This window comes from Ictidomys tridecemlineatus, chromosome 5 (assembly GCF_052094955.1).
Source record: "Ictidomys tridecemlineatus isolate mIctTri1 chromosome 5, mIctTri1.hap1, whole genome shotgun sequence".
In the NCBI taxonomy this organism is placed as follows: Eukaryota; Metazoa; Chordata; class Mammalia; order Rodentia; family Sciuridae; genus Ictidomys; species Ictidomys tridecemlineatus.
Window position 1 is genome coordinate 140,051,665 of NC_135481.1, and position 16,401 is coordinate 140,068,065.

Consider the following 16,401-nt stretch of genomic DNA (forward strand, 5'->3'; position numbering starts at 1 on the left):
ATTTTAAAAAATTGTTTTAATTAAATATTCATGCAAAGCTCTAAGAATTTAATTAAACATACATGCAAAGCTCTAAGAATTTTCTTTTTGCCTTCACATACTTAGGTTTCTCTTGCAAAGTCAACTAAAGATTCAAAATCAGGTCCCTGTGAGTATAAGCAATGATGAAAAAGATGTCCTGTCTTAGGAAATCACCCAGATACAACATTTCTCAAATGGTCCTATTTGTTGCACTACATGGGGGTGGGGTGGGGTGTACGATGTTTAAAGTATAATATAATAATGTGGTTGACAACAGTAAGAAAAATCAAGTAATTATTCCAAACAATACTCACTGATATGAAAATATCCTCTGCCACATTTCATGTCCAAGAGCTTAAATTTTATATATTCCTCTGGCCACCCCTCTAGCGCTCAAGAAAAAATAAGTCATTAACAAATATGGTTTTACAGAACACAAGAACCCAAAGCAGAAGAAAAGCAGTGGCCTACTCCAGGTCACACAGCTAGTTATGTGACAGAACCACAGCAGAACTGAAAACTACAGTCTCCTTTCAACTATACAATCCTGCAGGAAAATCCATTTTTACTTGGGGTAGCAAAGGAGATGATGGAATCAGGTAACTAATGATGAGGAGGAAAGCAGCAAGGTATCCATTAGTCATAGTCTCCTAACCCAGAATTAAAAAGAAAAAGAATTTCCCTAGCAATTTGCATGCATAACAGCTCTATCCAAGTGCCTGAGGTCAGTTCCAATCACATCCTGCCATTTTAAAAATGCTCATAGGAATGAACTGGGACAATTCACATTTAAGGGACTAAGGAAGAGAAAGTTGCATTACAAGTCTTTGAATCACCCATGCCTTTTCCCAACCATTCCACCCATTGTCTTTTTTTTTTTTTCAATCCACATAATTCTACTCCCTCACATTAAGAAGATATACAGCCAAAAACATGCTTGATATGAACTAAGCTGGGCCAAAAACTAAAGGTCTATTTAACAACTGCATTTTTCTCACTTAAGACTCCCCACCTAACACTTCTGTACTCCCACAATGAACCTAAAAAATCTGGATTTTCAACTTCTAATAAAGATTAAAAATGACCTAATTAAATATTTGTAAAACATTTTAAAGATGTGAACAAATATGCAAATGTTAATTATTAATTTCCATCCTCAAAGCTCCTGCGCATGAGAGAAAATATAATTCTACTGGCAAGTTTCTGGTTTTCAAGGCAGAAACCTGAAAGCCTAGTAGGTTTTTAAGAATTCTAGGAAAATTTTTAAAGCAGATCATAGTGATTTTCTGTTTACAACACGAACAAGCTGGAATTTTAAGCTGGCTACTTTGGATTTAATTACATCACTGTGGAAAAAAATGTGATTTATGGCATAAAACTAGATAGACTATGTATACATAGTCACAAAGTCCTAGAGGAAAGGTGTAGTTTGCCACTGACCAATATATGCCTTTAATCCTCAAAGAGAGAAAGCACATTAGCCAGGCCCCAAGGTTTCCTGTGACCAAATAAACACTAAGAATACTACTTCTCTCACCAGGCATGATGGTGCATGCCTGGGAACTCAGGAGGTTGGGGTAGAAGGTTCACAAGTTCAAGACCAGCCAGAACAACTTAGCAAGAACCCATTTCAAAAATAAAATAAGAAGGGTTCAAAATGTAGCTCAGTGATAAGAATACTTGACTACCATACTCAAGGCCCTGAGTTCAATCCCCAGTACCATAGGGAGAATAAAACAAAAGAACTCTACTTCTTAACTCTTGTTGCCACCATTTTTCCCTAAATAACTCCACAACTGTAAACTCTATTCTGAGTTCAACCTCTTGTTGAGATGCAAAAAACCATCTCTCTCGGCTTGTCAAAGGTAACAAATTATTTTCACACAAGGTCACAATGGACTTCCTTTCTCTGACTCCAAAAACACACCCACTGTACACCAACAGAATTCAACTAGCAAGACCAAATCATTCTAAGTGCTTTCAGATGTGATTCATGATATTAAAGAAAATGTCAAATTTACAAAACGCTCCTGATATATCCACCACCTATGAAAAAGAGTACTTTCAATTACACCTGTAATCCCAATGACTAGGGAGGCTGAGGCAGAAGTATCACAAGTACAAAGCCTGCCTCAGCAACCTAGCCAGGCCATTAAGCAATTTAGTGAGACCCTGTCTCAAACAAACAAACAAACAAACAAAGAAAGCTGGGGATGTAGTTGGGTTCAATCTCCAGTACAAAAAAAAAAAAAAAAAACTGACAAAATTCAGATTTAAAACAAAACAAAAACTCCACACTCTGCTCAATTTCTCTGATGTGAACAACATGGTGCCACAACTAGCCTTATAGGAAAAGTAATGGCTAACAGTATTCCAAGAAGCCAGTATGGATTCATATCAAAATCACCCATACCCTCTTACCTGATTGCCCTCTATGATTAAGGACTCAATTTTTTAAAAAAACACAGTCAATGGTAACAAGTAATGTTAGCACAGCAAACAATTGAAGCCCATCACCCCAGAAACTCACCAACTGAGCAGACCCTCCAAAAATATTAACTTCCTTCATGAAAAATAAGAGTAAAGACAAATACATACACTGCAGGAAATCAGAAAATCAAAAATTACTCTATACCATCTCACTCCTCAAGAGTGACTAAACATTTTGCAATAACCTCTTTCCAGACTCTTTTGTGTATCTATGTATGTGAAGCACACACAAATAATACCCTTGGCATCACATTAAAAATGTCATTATCTATCGACTATTACCAACACCTTTAGAAACAGGAAATGTACAATAGATTTCATAATAATATTTTTATCATGATCAGACAAGTTTTCAGAATGTGAATTCCTACTAACTCTAATAAAGTAGGGCTCCCTTATTTGCAGAATCCCAAGAAACCATTAAAATACCAAACCTTATATATACTATTTTTTTCCTACACACATATGCATGTAATAAAGTTTAATTTGTAAGTAAGGCATAATAAGAAACTGATAAAGAAACAATAAAATAGAACAATTATAACAATTTCCCATAATAAAATTAAGAGTGTGGTCTTCCTCTCTCTTTTATTTCTCAAAATATCTTATTCTACTGTACTCTTCCTTCTTGTTGACAGCAGTAACTGAAACCACATACATGGAAACTGCAGATAGGCAGGGATTACCGTATAAAGTTTATAAAACACATGCAAGATCCAATTGTTGAAAACTACAACACTGATGAAAAATCAAAGATGGCCTAAATAAACAGATATTCCATGTTCATGGCTCAATGTCATAAAGAAGTCAATTCTCCCATGATTTACAGATTCAATAATATGTCAACCAAAAATCCCAAACACAGGGCTGGGGAGTATACCTTAATGGTAGAGCACTTACCTAGCATGTGTGAGATCTGGGGTTCCATCCCCACCACCACAAAAGAAAAGGGGGAAAAAAAAATCAAAAAATTCCAGAGGGACTTTTTTAGACATCAACTAGATGATTCTATAAAGTGTATAAAAAGGCAAAGTAATACGCAGCCAGAAGGAATTCTGAAAAATAAACACAATAGGAGAACTCACAAGACCTGATTTCAAGACTTACCATAGAGCTATAGTGGTATCAGGATGTAGCTCAGTGACAGAATGCTTGCCCAGCATATATGAGCCCCTGGGTTCTATCACCAGTACCACTGCCAAAAAGGGAGGGGGGGGGTACACACAAATAATATTTTTATCATGAGGGACTATAAAACTACAGTAATCAACAATGGTAATGGAGAAATGAAACACAGATCAATAGAACAGAATAGAGAATTCAGAAACAGACCAATAAATATATGGCCAAATTTCAACAAAGGTACAAAGGTAATTCAATGAAGAAAGGATAGTCTTTTCACCACTCATTGCTAGAAGATCCACATACAAAAAAAACAAGAACAAAAAAAAAAAAAACATTCATAGCATGAATCACTTAGGGAAATTAACTCAAAGTTGGTCAAACCACCACCAAAGTAGTTTAAAGTTTATAAAACAAAATGTAAAATTTGAAACTATAAATATAGCTCCTTAGAGAAAATACAGGGAAATTCTTGTGCTATAAAGTTAGCAAAGATTTCTGATACTACACCAAAAGAATACTCCATGAAAAAAAACATTGTACAATTAAGATATTCTGCTCCTTAAATGACATTAAGGCTACAGTTGTAGATCAGTGGTAGAGTACTTGCCTACCATGTATGAGGCACTGGATTCAATCCTCAGCATCATATACAAATAAATAATATAAAGGTATAAAAAATACAATTAACATTTTAAAGAGGATAAAAAAACAAGCATCATAGGAGAAAATCTGCAAATCATACTATATTGGGGCGGGGGGGGGGGGGGAGCAGTTACCAAGATTGAACTCAGGGATACTCAACCACTGAGCCACATCCCCAGTCCTATTTTGTATTTTATTTAGAGACAGGATCTCAATGAGTCACTTAGTGCCTCATTGTTGCTAAGACTGGCTAAGAACTGCAGATGCTTACAGCCTCCCGAGCTGCTGGGATTTTTAATGGCCAATTTTAAATAGAAACATCACCAAAGAATGGCAAATAATCATATGAAAAGATACAATCATTAGTCATTGGGAAATTTTTTTAAAATAAGGCTACATTCTGTATAATTCCATTTATATGGCATTTTTGAAAAGGCAAAAAGACTTGGAGACAGAAAACAAATCAGGAGTTTCCAAGGTCTGGGGGTGAAGAATGGGTTGACTACAACAGGACTCAGAAAAGAGCTGGGGATATAGCTCAGTTGGTAGAGTGCTTGCCTGGCATACAGAAGGCCATGGGTTCAATCCCCAGCACCACACATACATACATACACACACACACACACACACACACACACACACAGACTCAGAAGAATTTGGGGGGATGAAGGAACTGACTGGTTTTTTGTTTTTTTTTTTTCAAGGAGTGGCTATATGAATATTTGTCAAAACTCAGAGAACAATACACATTAAAATGGGTGAATTTTAATAAATGCAATCTATACATGTAAAAAAGAATGACAAAAGACAAGAGAAACATAAAAATGTACTGAGAGAACTTTGATTTTACCCTGGTTCAAATAAAATTGTTTTAAATCAACTATAAAAGACATTTAGGAGACAAAAAGAAAAAGCTGAATATGTATGAATAATAGTACAGGATTATTATTAAACTTCTTAGATGGAAATAACTGCATTTGGTTATACAGAACAAGGATCAGCACATTTTTTTCTATAAAAGGCCCCACCATAAATATATTTGTCTTTGAGGATCACAGGGTCTCTGTGTTAACTACTCTAGGATGCCACTGTAGCACCAAAGCAGTCAAAGACAATATGTAAACAAAAGGGCGTGGCTTTCCCAGGAACATCTTATTTACAAAAACATGAAGCAGGCCAGACTTGACAAGACAAAACTGAACTACAATGACAGAAAAGAGAGTACCCTAGTTGTTGTCTATGGTAATGTAGACAATGGGAAAGAGTTGAAGGGACTGCTGGAAAGCAGCACATCACAAATGACAGAAATGTTCTATATCTTGATAGTGCTTGTTAAGTTATAAGCACGGATACCTTTTCAAAATTCACTAAATTCTGTATACTTAAAACAGGTGCACTGGGCTGGGGTTGTAACTCAGTGGTAGAGCTCTTGCCTAGCACACATAAGGCACTGGGTTCAATCCTCAGCACCACTTATAAATAAATTAAATAAAGGTATTGTGTCCATCTACAACTAAAATTATTTTTTTAAATGGGTGACATATCATAAATTTATCATGCTTCTATAAACTTGACTTGTTTTTCAAATGTACAGATGTTCCAGATGACAGTTATCAATGATGTAAAAAAAAACATGGCCTTTGGAGCCAGAATTCAAATTTCAGCACCATAGCCTACTACCTATATGGTCACTGCCAAGTCACTTTAGAGTTATTTCCTCATCCTAAAATAGATCAATAATTCCTGCCTCATAGATTTAAGAATTATATAAGAAATCAAGGTAAGATTCAGTATAACATCTGGCACATAAGAGGCACACTCTGCTGACCTACAAAGTTTTTTAAATCTTAAGTATGAAAATGATAGTAAAGAGCAGACTAGCTTCTTTTGTAGTCTTCTGAAATATTCTGACATTCTTTGTTCACTGTCTGTTGTGGTTTCACCTGACTTCAAGCACTGGCATCCAATGTCAGTTCCTGAAGTCCACAGTAATTTGGGTCTAACAACAAGCACTGTGAACTGAAATTTATTTCAGAAAATATTCCACAACAAATGTTATAAAAGGAACATAAGAAGACCCAAAAGTAAAAAGAAAAATATCAGTTTCCCAAGCAAAAAGAATGGCAATAAAAATGTTGTACTATTTTAATTACCTTCTTTAAAGAACAATAAAGTTGGATGTTTTCCCTTTTTAGACTAGGATTTCAGTTTTATTGAAAGCAGTAGCTAACCAATGAAATTATACCACCACACAGCATTTGTATAGTGATTTATTTCATGTGTTTCTCACAAGAGTAGTATATAATAAACAGGATAAGGATAATATTAATTTTTCACTTTATAAGCAAGGATACTAAGTCTAAGGCAGATAAAGCAGCTTGCTCAAGATCACACAGCAAAGAATGGTAAACTCTGGATGTGAAGTCAGATCCTGTGATTCCATATCACATGCTTTTACTAGAGATCACCATCAGAGAACCATCTTCAGTCTGTAAAACTCTTAACTCCTACTGACTTTTCGTAATATGTCTTAATTAAAAACACCAATTATTATAGAATGTCATATTTAATTAATTCCTAACCATTTAAGAATAACTGGTTATTTTGAGTAACAGGCTAATACTATGGAAAAGTATAAGCTTATGATATGATCAGAAAGTACAAATTCAAAAACATTAATTTCCATAAAAGAGCCTACCGAGTGACATAAACAGTAAACACCTCACACCTATTCCTTCTCTCCCACCTCAATATCCACATCATATAAACACACTAATATTCATCTTCCCCAGATACTGAACACAGCCCTGAAGAGGTGAAAAAAAGAAAAGTACCCCACTGCCCAACACAAGTATTCATACAAATTACAGTATTTCAGGAACAGATCTACTAGTCCACCCTCCCAACAAAGACTGATAAAAATAGGTGATCTATTCATCTTCTACTTATTCTGTATCATTCAACCCAAAAGTGAAGTGAAAGGCTATAAATCTGAGGACATGCTCACAAAACAAACTTTCTACCAACTGCTTCCTCCAGTCTCCCCAAAGACAGTCTGATAGGGGAAGCAGTGCTTTCAAATGGATACCTGCCCTCGTTAGTAATAACTATAGTAAATCAAACCTACTTGAGTGCACTAAACATTAACCTTGAAGGAGCAAGCACAGCTGGGTGCAGGGGCAGCACATCTGTAATCCCAGCTACTCAGGAGGCTGAGACAGGAGGATCACCAAGGTTGAGGCCAGCCTGGGCAACTTAGCAAGATTCTGTCTCAAAATTAAAAATTAAAAGGGTTGGGGTTATAGAGTGCCCCTGAGTTCAATCCCCAATATAAAAAAAAAAAGGTATAAATAAGACTCAAGTCTCAGGATTTCTTCTTTATCAAAGAAACGGCTGAACTATCATACACAGAAGCATCACTTTTAAGAATGCTTTTGTAAGTTATGTAAAAAATGCATCAAAATTAACATTATGGCTACCAGGAGAAAGCTACCTAACACAGTTTCACTTATTCCTAAGAACACCGTAAGCATGCTACTACACCTTTTAGAACAGGAAACTGAAGCTGAGAGGAAAAGTAAGGTGCTCAAGGACAAAACTATTCAAAGGAAATGTGAGGATTTGAACTCAAATATACCTACCTCCAAAGTGTGTGTACTTCATTCTAAATTGTGCTATCTCCCAATTTCACAACTGAGGAACATGCGGAGTTGTGAATGGATTAGTACAGCAGTTTTAACATTTTAACCTTTCACCAACTGGAGGGGAGGATTTCTAAATTGCAATCTTTTTTTTTTTGAAATCCATAGTGCATGATCTGAACCCCAATTCAAGAAGAAATCAACAGATGAAAAGGAAGGTGAGAAATCCTTTTTAAATAAAACTAAATTTCATCACAGATGTACAAGTAAACTTTCATTTTAGACAAGTCCTCAGAGTCAATGGCTATCTCCTCTGTTCACTACCACTGGCTAGTAAAAAGCATTTCACCCAATTCAAACACATGCTGAATGCCTGCATTGTGTATAACACTTTTTTGGGCAAAGAGGATACAAAGCTAAGTAAGGCCCATTACAGTCTTCAAGGAGTTAAAAGACCAGAGGATTCCATTTATACTACCAGTACAGTTACTGTTCAGCAAATAAATGAACTGTGAGAAATTCTATAACGCAAGTATGTACAACACGCTATCACAGCCTAGAGAAGGAAAGCAACTGGTATACTTGTCACACTACATTTTAAGTAGTATTTGTTTACATTATGTCCCTCCCTGACAACTCGTTCCAACCTCTGTCACCCTCCCTCCCTTCCACCCCACAATCACACACAAACTCTCTCTCTCTCCCTCTCTCTCTCTCTCTCTCTCTCTCTCTCTCTCTCTCTCACACACACACACACACACACACACACACACACACACACACACAAAACCACAGAAACAGGAAAGGAAGCCCAAGACAAATACTGTGATTCCTCCATCCCTATGCCTTACAAAATGTTTTCCTTTAGCTTCATCAGGTGAAGAAAGTTGGTTTTCAAGCACAAGGAGGCCAACCAAATCAGAAACACCCAAAATCACTTCTCCAGATTACTCACTAGCATGAGAAATCAAAACAAAGCATTACACTCAGTATTTCCCAAATTTCTTTAATTTAGCAAATGGCAAAGGGATACAACTGAAATTAACGTTAAATGATACTTTGGTAAATTTGTTCCACTATGAATGACAGACATGTAAGCTAGTTCCATCTGGGGAATTTAAACAGAATTATTCTCATATCCTAAGCCCAACAAACCGAATGCAGTGGAATGGTACAACCAAAGCTTAACAAGGCTTGTAATTAATGCAGTCCACAAATCCCCAAGAGACCATTACAGAGGGCAAGAATAGTAACACTGATTTATCTCAAATGATCATAACTCCTTCACAAATTTGCAAATAATGACCTTTCAAGCACTGCAGCGTTTGACCTGATCTGGACAGTCCAAAGGCTTATAAAAACTGAATAAACTGCTTCTTCTGAAAATAAAACGGAGTGGGGGTAGTAACCAGAGAAGGTCCAATGCTAAGCACTTCATATTTGCCTGAGGCAATAAACTCTCAAAATAACTTCATTACTGAGTACAAGAGCAAAGAATGAACACCAAAATATTGCTCAATCCAACTTTGTGCATTTCTGAGTACACAGTAGGATCTAGAAACAATATGTCGGAACTATTCTGTTAATTATTTTTTTAAAAAAACGTGTCTACTCTTTCTTAATGGAAAAAAAAAATCCCCATGAGTTTTTAAAACTCCTTACATACTGGTTGGCTTAGCAAACAAAAAAAAATTTTTTTAAGTGTCCCTGAGCCACATTTACAAAAAAAAAAAAAAAAAAAAAAAACTTTCTTTTGGTCTCAAAGTGAAGCTGCACTTGAGCTGTGTGGCCAGGCGAGCCGAATGCACGGTTCTCGGAGCGCGTGTGGAACGCACCGGTCCCCCGTGGCCTCTGATGTCCGGAGAAGACGCACGGGTCAGTAGGGCCGCGCCCCCGGAGAAGGCGCAGAAAAGCCCCCCGAGGCGGGCACGGCCCGAAGTGTTTACAGTCCGCACCGGCCCGGGGGAGCCGCTCCCTAGCGCTCGCAGCACTTGTTCACCGCAGCGCACTCCGCCCGACAGGCGAGACCCAAGGAGCGGTAGCCCGCCCGGGAGGAGAAGGACGGCCCCCGTGGCGCGGAGCCCCGGGCGAGGGTCCAAAGCCTCGCGGGGGGCGCAGGCGCCACCGGAGCAACCGCGGCCGGGAGAGGTGCCGCGCCCCCCACCCAGGCGCCGCGGCAGCCCAAAGGGGAACAGCGGGAGCCGGAGGCGCGCCTCAGACCCAGCACAGACAATACCGGGGGAGGGGTTCACAGAGCGGGGCCGCGGAAGTGCCCGCCGCCCATTCATCCCCCGCCCGCGCGCCCCCGGCCCCCGCCCCGAGGAGCTGCCGCCGGGGGAGGGGCCTGCGCTCCGCGCTCCTCGCCCCGACCCCTCCTCAAACCACAAAACTTCCCCCAACTCCATCAACTAAGTTGCCCTCTTACCGTGCGGCTCCCGGGGCTCCCCCGCGGGCCGAGCCGGAGCAGCTCTCCACCTTCGCCACGGAGAAGGACAACAGACGGCCGCTCTGCGGCGACGGCTACTAGGCGAGGAGCCGACACGGCGGTTTCGACCGAGCCCAGGCGCTTCACCACGGCCGCTCCGGCTCCGCGCTGGCCCAGCACACAACCAGCTACCCACGCATGCGCCGCAAGCCACCGGGCTTTGGGCGGGGCACTAGAGGAGGGCCGTCAAACCTAGGAGCCCTCCTGTGAGTAAGCGCGGAAACCAGGGCCAAGAGCTGGGATTGCATGGTAGAGCTGCCCATCAAACTCCGTGAGGCCAATAGAAGTCTTTCTGGGCAGTGTGCTCTGGTTGCTAAGGGAGGCTGAGGTTGACCGCCGCCGCTGCTCCGAAGCAAAGTGATCAAAGTCGGGTAGCCAGCAGCTGCGGCTGGTTGAAATGCCCACCCACCTTCTTTCCACCCCATCTCCGGAAACCGCCCTTCCACAGTGTGCTGGGCGCTTACTTGAGCTGTAGCACTTACCACACACACTCAAATGATTTTTTCTTCTATTCTCCCCCCTAACTCCAATGAGGAAGTGGGGTCTTCCAGTTGTCCTATGTAAGAGACACATGCTAGGTACTCAACAAGTGTTATTTGGGTAGATGGCGCGATGGAGAGATCAGGACTGTCACTATGCATTGTGAAATTTTGGCTACTCGATCACCACAAAATTTTAGGCTTACAAATGCAAAGGACCTCAGAAATCATCTGGTGGCTTCTGAGAAGCAAAATATGGTCCAACTTCCAATGGTGGTCCAGGATATTATATTGGAATACGAAGAAACGTTTTCACTCTGTGTGTATTTTAATAAGTATTGCAGAGGAGGGTGGGAATGACTCTCATGTCAAACCACTGTTTCCCCTTTGTCATTTCTTAGGTCAATTAAAAGTTGTTTTTAAAAAAAAAGAAGAAGAAGGAAAAAGGACCCTACCACGGCGCGATGGTGCACTCCTAGTAATCCCAGCGACTCCAGAGACTAAGGCAGGAGGATCATAAATTCGAGGTCAACCTCAGCAATTTAGCAAAGCCCTAAGGAACTTAGGGAGACCCTGTCGCAATAAAATAAAATATCTGGGTTTGTAGCTCAACAGTACAGAGCCCCTGGGTTCAATCCCTAGTTTAAAAAAATTTTAAAAAGTACTTAAAAATGTTAAGTGAAAAACGGAGACTATATGGAGTTCAAGAACGTGCAAGAACAATTTGTAGAGATTGATGAAAAAACCATGATTACCTAGGGGAAGAAGGTTATTGGCTGGTGAGGAGCAACAAAGGACCCCTTGGGGTGGTGGTTCTGCATTTTGATCTGAGTGGTAAAAAAAGTATATACATGTGAAAAATTCAAAAGCAGCCGTATACTTAAGATTAGTGCACTTTACATATTTTAAACAAGTATTTTTAAGGTCAGCTTTTAAAAATCCTACAGGACATGGAAACATTTTTTGCAAAGATGCAAATGGCTGTCATTTGGGAAACCCGGATCCAGATAAGCTCACTAACAGCAACCAAACTTCTGAGAGAATATTATGAAAACCTAATACTTGTATCAGGCACTCCCATTGTTGAAGGGTTCTAAATCTTAGAACTGTTTCTACTATTGAGCTTAAATTTGCTTCTCTGTCAGTAAACCTGATTCTTATATGTTATTTTCTTAGTTCACCTTCACAAAAATGATAAAAACCAAGGCTAACCCTAGTTCTTCATGTAAAAAAATGTTTCCAAATCACCTTATCATGCTGCTCAACTTCTTCTATATTCACTTAAAACCCTCCTTGATGCCCTTCAATAGACGAATGGATTAAAACAATGTGCCATTTATACACAATGGAATATTACTCAGCACTAAAAAATAAAAAGATCATGGTATTTGCAGGCAAATGGATGGCTTTAGAGCAGATCATGGTAAGTGAAGCTAGCCAATCCCTAAAAAACAAATGCCGAATGTCTTCTCTGATATAAGGGGGGGTGACTCAAAATGGGATAGAAAGGAAGAGCATGAGAAGAAGACTACCACCAAATAGGGAAGAGAGGTGGGAGGGAAAAAGGGAGAAGGGGAGTTGCACAGAAGATGGATGGAGAACCTCATTGTTATACAGAATACATATATGATGTTGTGATGAGAAAAAAAAGTGTGTCACATTAGATTGGATAGATAGAAAGGATGGGAGAGGAGGGGAGGAGTAGGAGGGATAGGAAGGGCAGCAGAATAAAATAGACATTGTGATTAATGTATGTACATTCCATGTATGTATTATATGTCAAAATACATTCTGCTGTCATGTATGACTAAAAAATAATTTAAAACCCCTCCTTGAAAATATTTAATAGTTGGCACAAAGAGAAAAGACTCCTGCATTCTAGTCCTGACCCTGCCACAAAAGAGTTCACCATGTGCAGGTTGCTCTTCCATGAAGAACCTCGAAAGGGGGCTCACCCAGAAAGTCATTTGGACCTTAATGTTAGCTGAGGCAGCAGTAAATGTTACCATGTCATTTTTCTAGTGACGGTCTGAAAATTCCATTCCCTACTCCCCACTCTTAGTGGGATATTTACACCTTTCTCAGGGGCTGCAGAAAGGATTGAAAGTTGAGCACTTTCCAAATTTACTGTACTATGAAATACCTGGAATTTAGTTAAAAGTAGATTCAGACTCAGTAGGTCTAAGGTTGTGGGATTCTCTATTTCTAAAAAGTTCCCGGCTGGTACTGAAACTGCTCATTTGGGATCCCATTCTGAGAGACAGAGTCTACTCTAAATTTTCCAGACAGCTGAGCCCTTCTGTCCTCTGAGAAGTCCTAAATAGTTATCTGCATGGCTATCATCCAGATATTCCTCTGAATATTGGCTATCTTTTCTCATTTTTCCATGAAAAGTTATGTATTGATTGCATATAATAGTGGATGATTCACAAGTTTTAGTCCAATATACTATTGGACTATTATTATTATGTACTATTATTCAATTTAGATATATTGCATAGTATATCACATAGAATGTGCCAATAATCTTCTTTTCCTTTTTTTTTTTTCGTGTGTGTGTGTGTATGTGTGTATCTTTTTGACAGTGCTGGGGATCAAACCCAGGGCCACCCACATGGGAGGTATGAGCTGTAACATTGAGCTACATCCTCAGCCCAGAAATCATTTTTTAAAATTTTTTTAAAGAGAGAGAGGGGAGGGGAGAGAATCTTTTTTTATTATTTTTTGTAGACGGACACAACACAATGCCTTTATTTTTATGTGGTGCTGAGAATCGAACCTGGGACCCGCCCGTACTAGGCGAGTGCTCTACCGCTGAGCCACAATCTCAGCCCCCAACAATCATTTTTATAACCAAGTAATTCCCACAATCCCAGCCCCCAGCAATCATTTTTATAACCAAGCAATTCCATAACTTTGCTTGGATGACCCTTTCAATGGTCAACTATACCAAAGTTTCTGAAGACAACAGCTTTTCCACCCAAACAGGTTACACATAAATTTCCAATGGAACCTGGAATCACCCTCAAGGAATTTTAATTTCCCGTGTTGGGGAAGTTTACCAAGATTATTTTAAATAGAAGAACTTTATGCAGTACGCTTTTAGAAAGACATTGGATCAGTGTCATGACAAGACTATTATATTTAGTAATTAACTACATGGGTGTAAAAAAAATTAAAATCTATATTGAAATCCTCTGTTGGAATGCTTTACACTGTCCATAGAACAGAAACCAACATCACAATTAACATTTTAAATAACAATGAGTCATAAATATAGTCCTTGAAATTCTTTCCAATACACATGACCATTGTCTAAAACATGTCTTCCTTGTAGCAACTAGAACCTGCTACGACTCCACTTGCCTGACCAACCTATCTAGAGTAACCCACTCTCACATGTAAATGTACCGCAATTAAGGAAAAGAGTATGGAGGCTCCCAAAAGAAACTAAAAAACAGTAGAATGTTTGGCATACACCTGCAATCCCAGCCACTCAGGAGTTTAAGGCAAGAGAATTGCAAGTTCAAGATCAGCCTGAGCAACTTAACAAGACTCTGACATAAGATAAAAAAAATTAAAAATTTTTTAATTGTAAAGCACTGCTGAGGTTCAAGCACCCATATTGAAAAAAGCTAAAACTAAAAATAGAATCCCAGGGCTGGGGTTGTGGCTCAGTGGCAGAGTGCTTATCTCACACATGTGAGGCACTGGGTTAGATCCTCAGCACCACATAAAAATAAACAACAAAATTAAGATATTAAAATATATTTAAAAAATAGAATCCCATATGATCCAACTGTCCCACTTATGGGTATCTATTCAAAGGAAATGAGATTAACATATCAAAGAGATACCTATATACCCATGTTTATTGTAGCATTATTCATAATATAGAATAAACTGAGATGTTCACTAACAGATGATTAGAAAAAGACAATGGAATATTATTCAGCCATAAAAAGAATGAAATCCTGTCATTTTTTTGCAAAATGGATGGAAATGGGAGTCACTATATTAAGTGAAATAAGCCAAGTACAGAAAGATAAATACTGCATGTTCTATCTCATATGTGACCTCAAGTAGAATAAAGTAGACTAATGAAGTACAGAAAGACAAATACTGCATGTTCTCTCTCATATGTGACCTCAGGTAGAATAAAGTAGACTAATGATTACTGGAGGCTGGGAAGGGCAAGGAAATAAAGGGTGGTTGGATAACAAGTCACAAAATACAGAATGATAGGAACAATAAGTCATAATGTTCTGTAGCACAGTAGGGTAATTGTAGTTCACAATAATTTGTTATATATTTGAGAAAAACAAGAAGAGAGGTGATCAAAGGTGCCAAACATAAAGGAAATGGTAAGGAAATGAAATTGCTAATTATTCTGTGTTGATCATTACATATTATATACATGTATTAAAAATTATCACACAGCACCCCACAAAGGTATACAATTATTATGTGTTAATTATTACATGTTAATATTGCATGTTAAGCAAGAAGAAAATAATGAAATCAATAATAAAGAGGTCCACTCTCACCTAGTTCTCTTTAATATTACTCAATTTTTTTTCATAGCATTTTTTACAATCTAAAAGTATCTTATTTATTTTGTATGTGTATTTTGGTTTTGTCCCCCATTATAATATAATCTCCCTGTTATTTTGTTTACTCCTCCATCTTCTGCATCTAGTACACAGTGAGGATTCAGTAATAAGTTTCACATGAATGAATTTGTACAAAAAGAACTCTCATGAGGTGCCCTCAAACTGAATGTCCCTGATACTAAAGATTTGTTTTTCTAAGGTGCACCAAATATCTCTTCAGAGAATGTCCCATTTCACAGAAAGAGATTTCAGGTTTAATAATTTTCTCACGTCCCTTAAGCTTACAAGCCAGAAAAGAGGTCAAGGCCTTATCAAGCTATCATAGGATTTTGTGTCTCTCCAGTATCTTTCTAATTGATTTAATATAACAAGGATACGTCCCATCTTATAGAGACCCTGGATATAACAAAGGAAAGAAAAAAAAATTGGAAGCACAATTAGAAGAACAGAAACTTAGGTGGAGACCCATGGTTCCTAATATGTCTAGTTTTGCAAAAGAAGCACTGGAACAAACTTGTCCCAGGGTTCTTCTTGTGCAGCAGTGGACATTTTATTGCTTTGTGATAGAAATAGTATCCTGAGGTTGCTTTGGGAAATTCTCTGAGCCCCTTGTTTGGTGTGAAGCCAACTCTACCACAGTCCATGGGCCTACCATAGGACCCAAATTTGAGCCAATCAATGCATCCTATTCACAGGCATTAGAAATTAGTTCAGGGTTGGTCACATGATCCTAAATATGTCAACCAGGGGCAATGGGAGCAAATTTTACCCTTTCTTTGAATTACCAGTGTTTTCATTGACTGGAGTCTTTGCCTTGACAGGATTAAGAAGGATATGTCTGATAGCCATCTTATCACCATGAGGAAATAACCTCTTAGGATAGAGCCAGCACAGTGGAAAAGTAG

The 16,401-nt window shown here is 38.7% G+C and overlaps 1 protein-coding gene across 12 annotated transcripts in view; it reads right to left on the bottom strand.

Moving 5' to 3' along the window:
* The window catches only part of Akap13 (A-kinase anchoring protein 13), a 315,221-nt gene extending 304,739 nt beyond the window's left edge, over window positions 1-10,482 (bottom strand). For 11 of the 12 annotated variants that reach the window (XM_040275952.2, XM_021722882.3, XM_040275950.2 and 8 more), the window contains exon 1: window positions 10,345-10,478. The gene's annotated coding sequence lies outside the window, so the exon portion shown is untranslated. Of the gene's footprint in view, window positions 1-10,344 lie in introns of all 12 variants that reach the window. The other variant, XM_078051200.1, reaches the window with a different exon arrangement.
* Window positions 10,483-16,401: the final 5,919 nt, after the last annotated feature.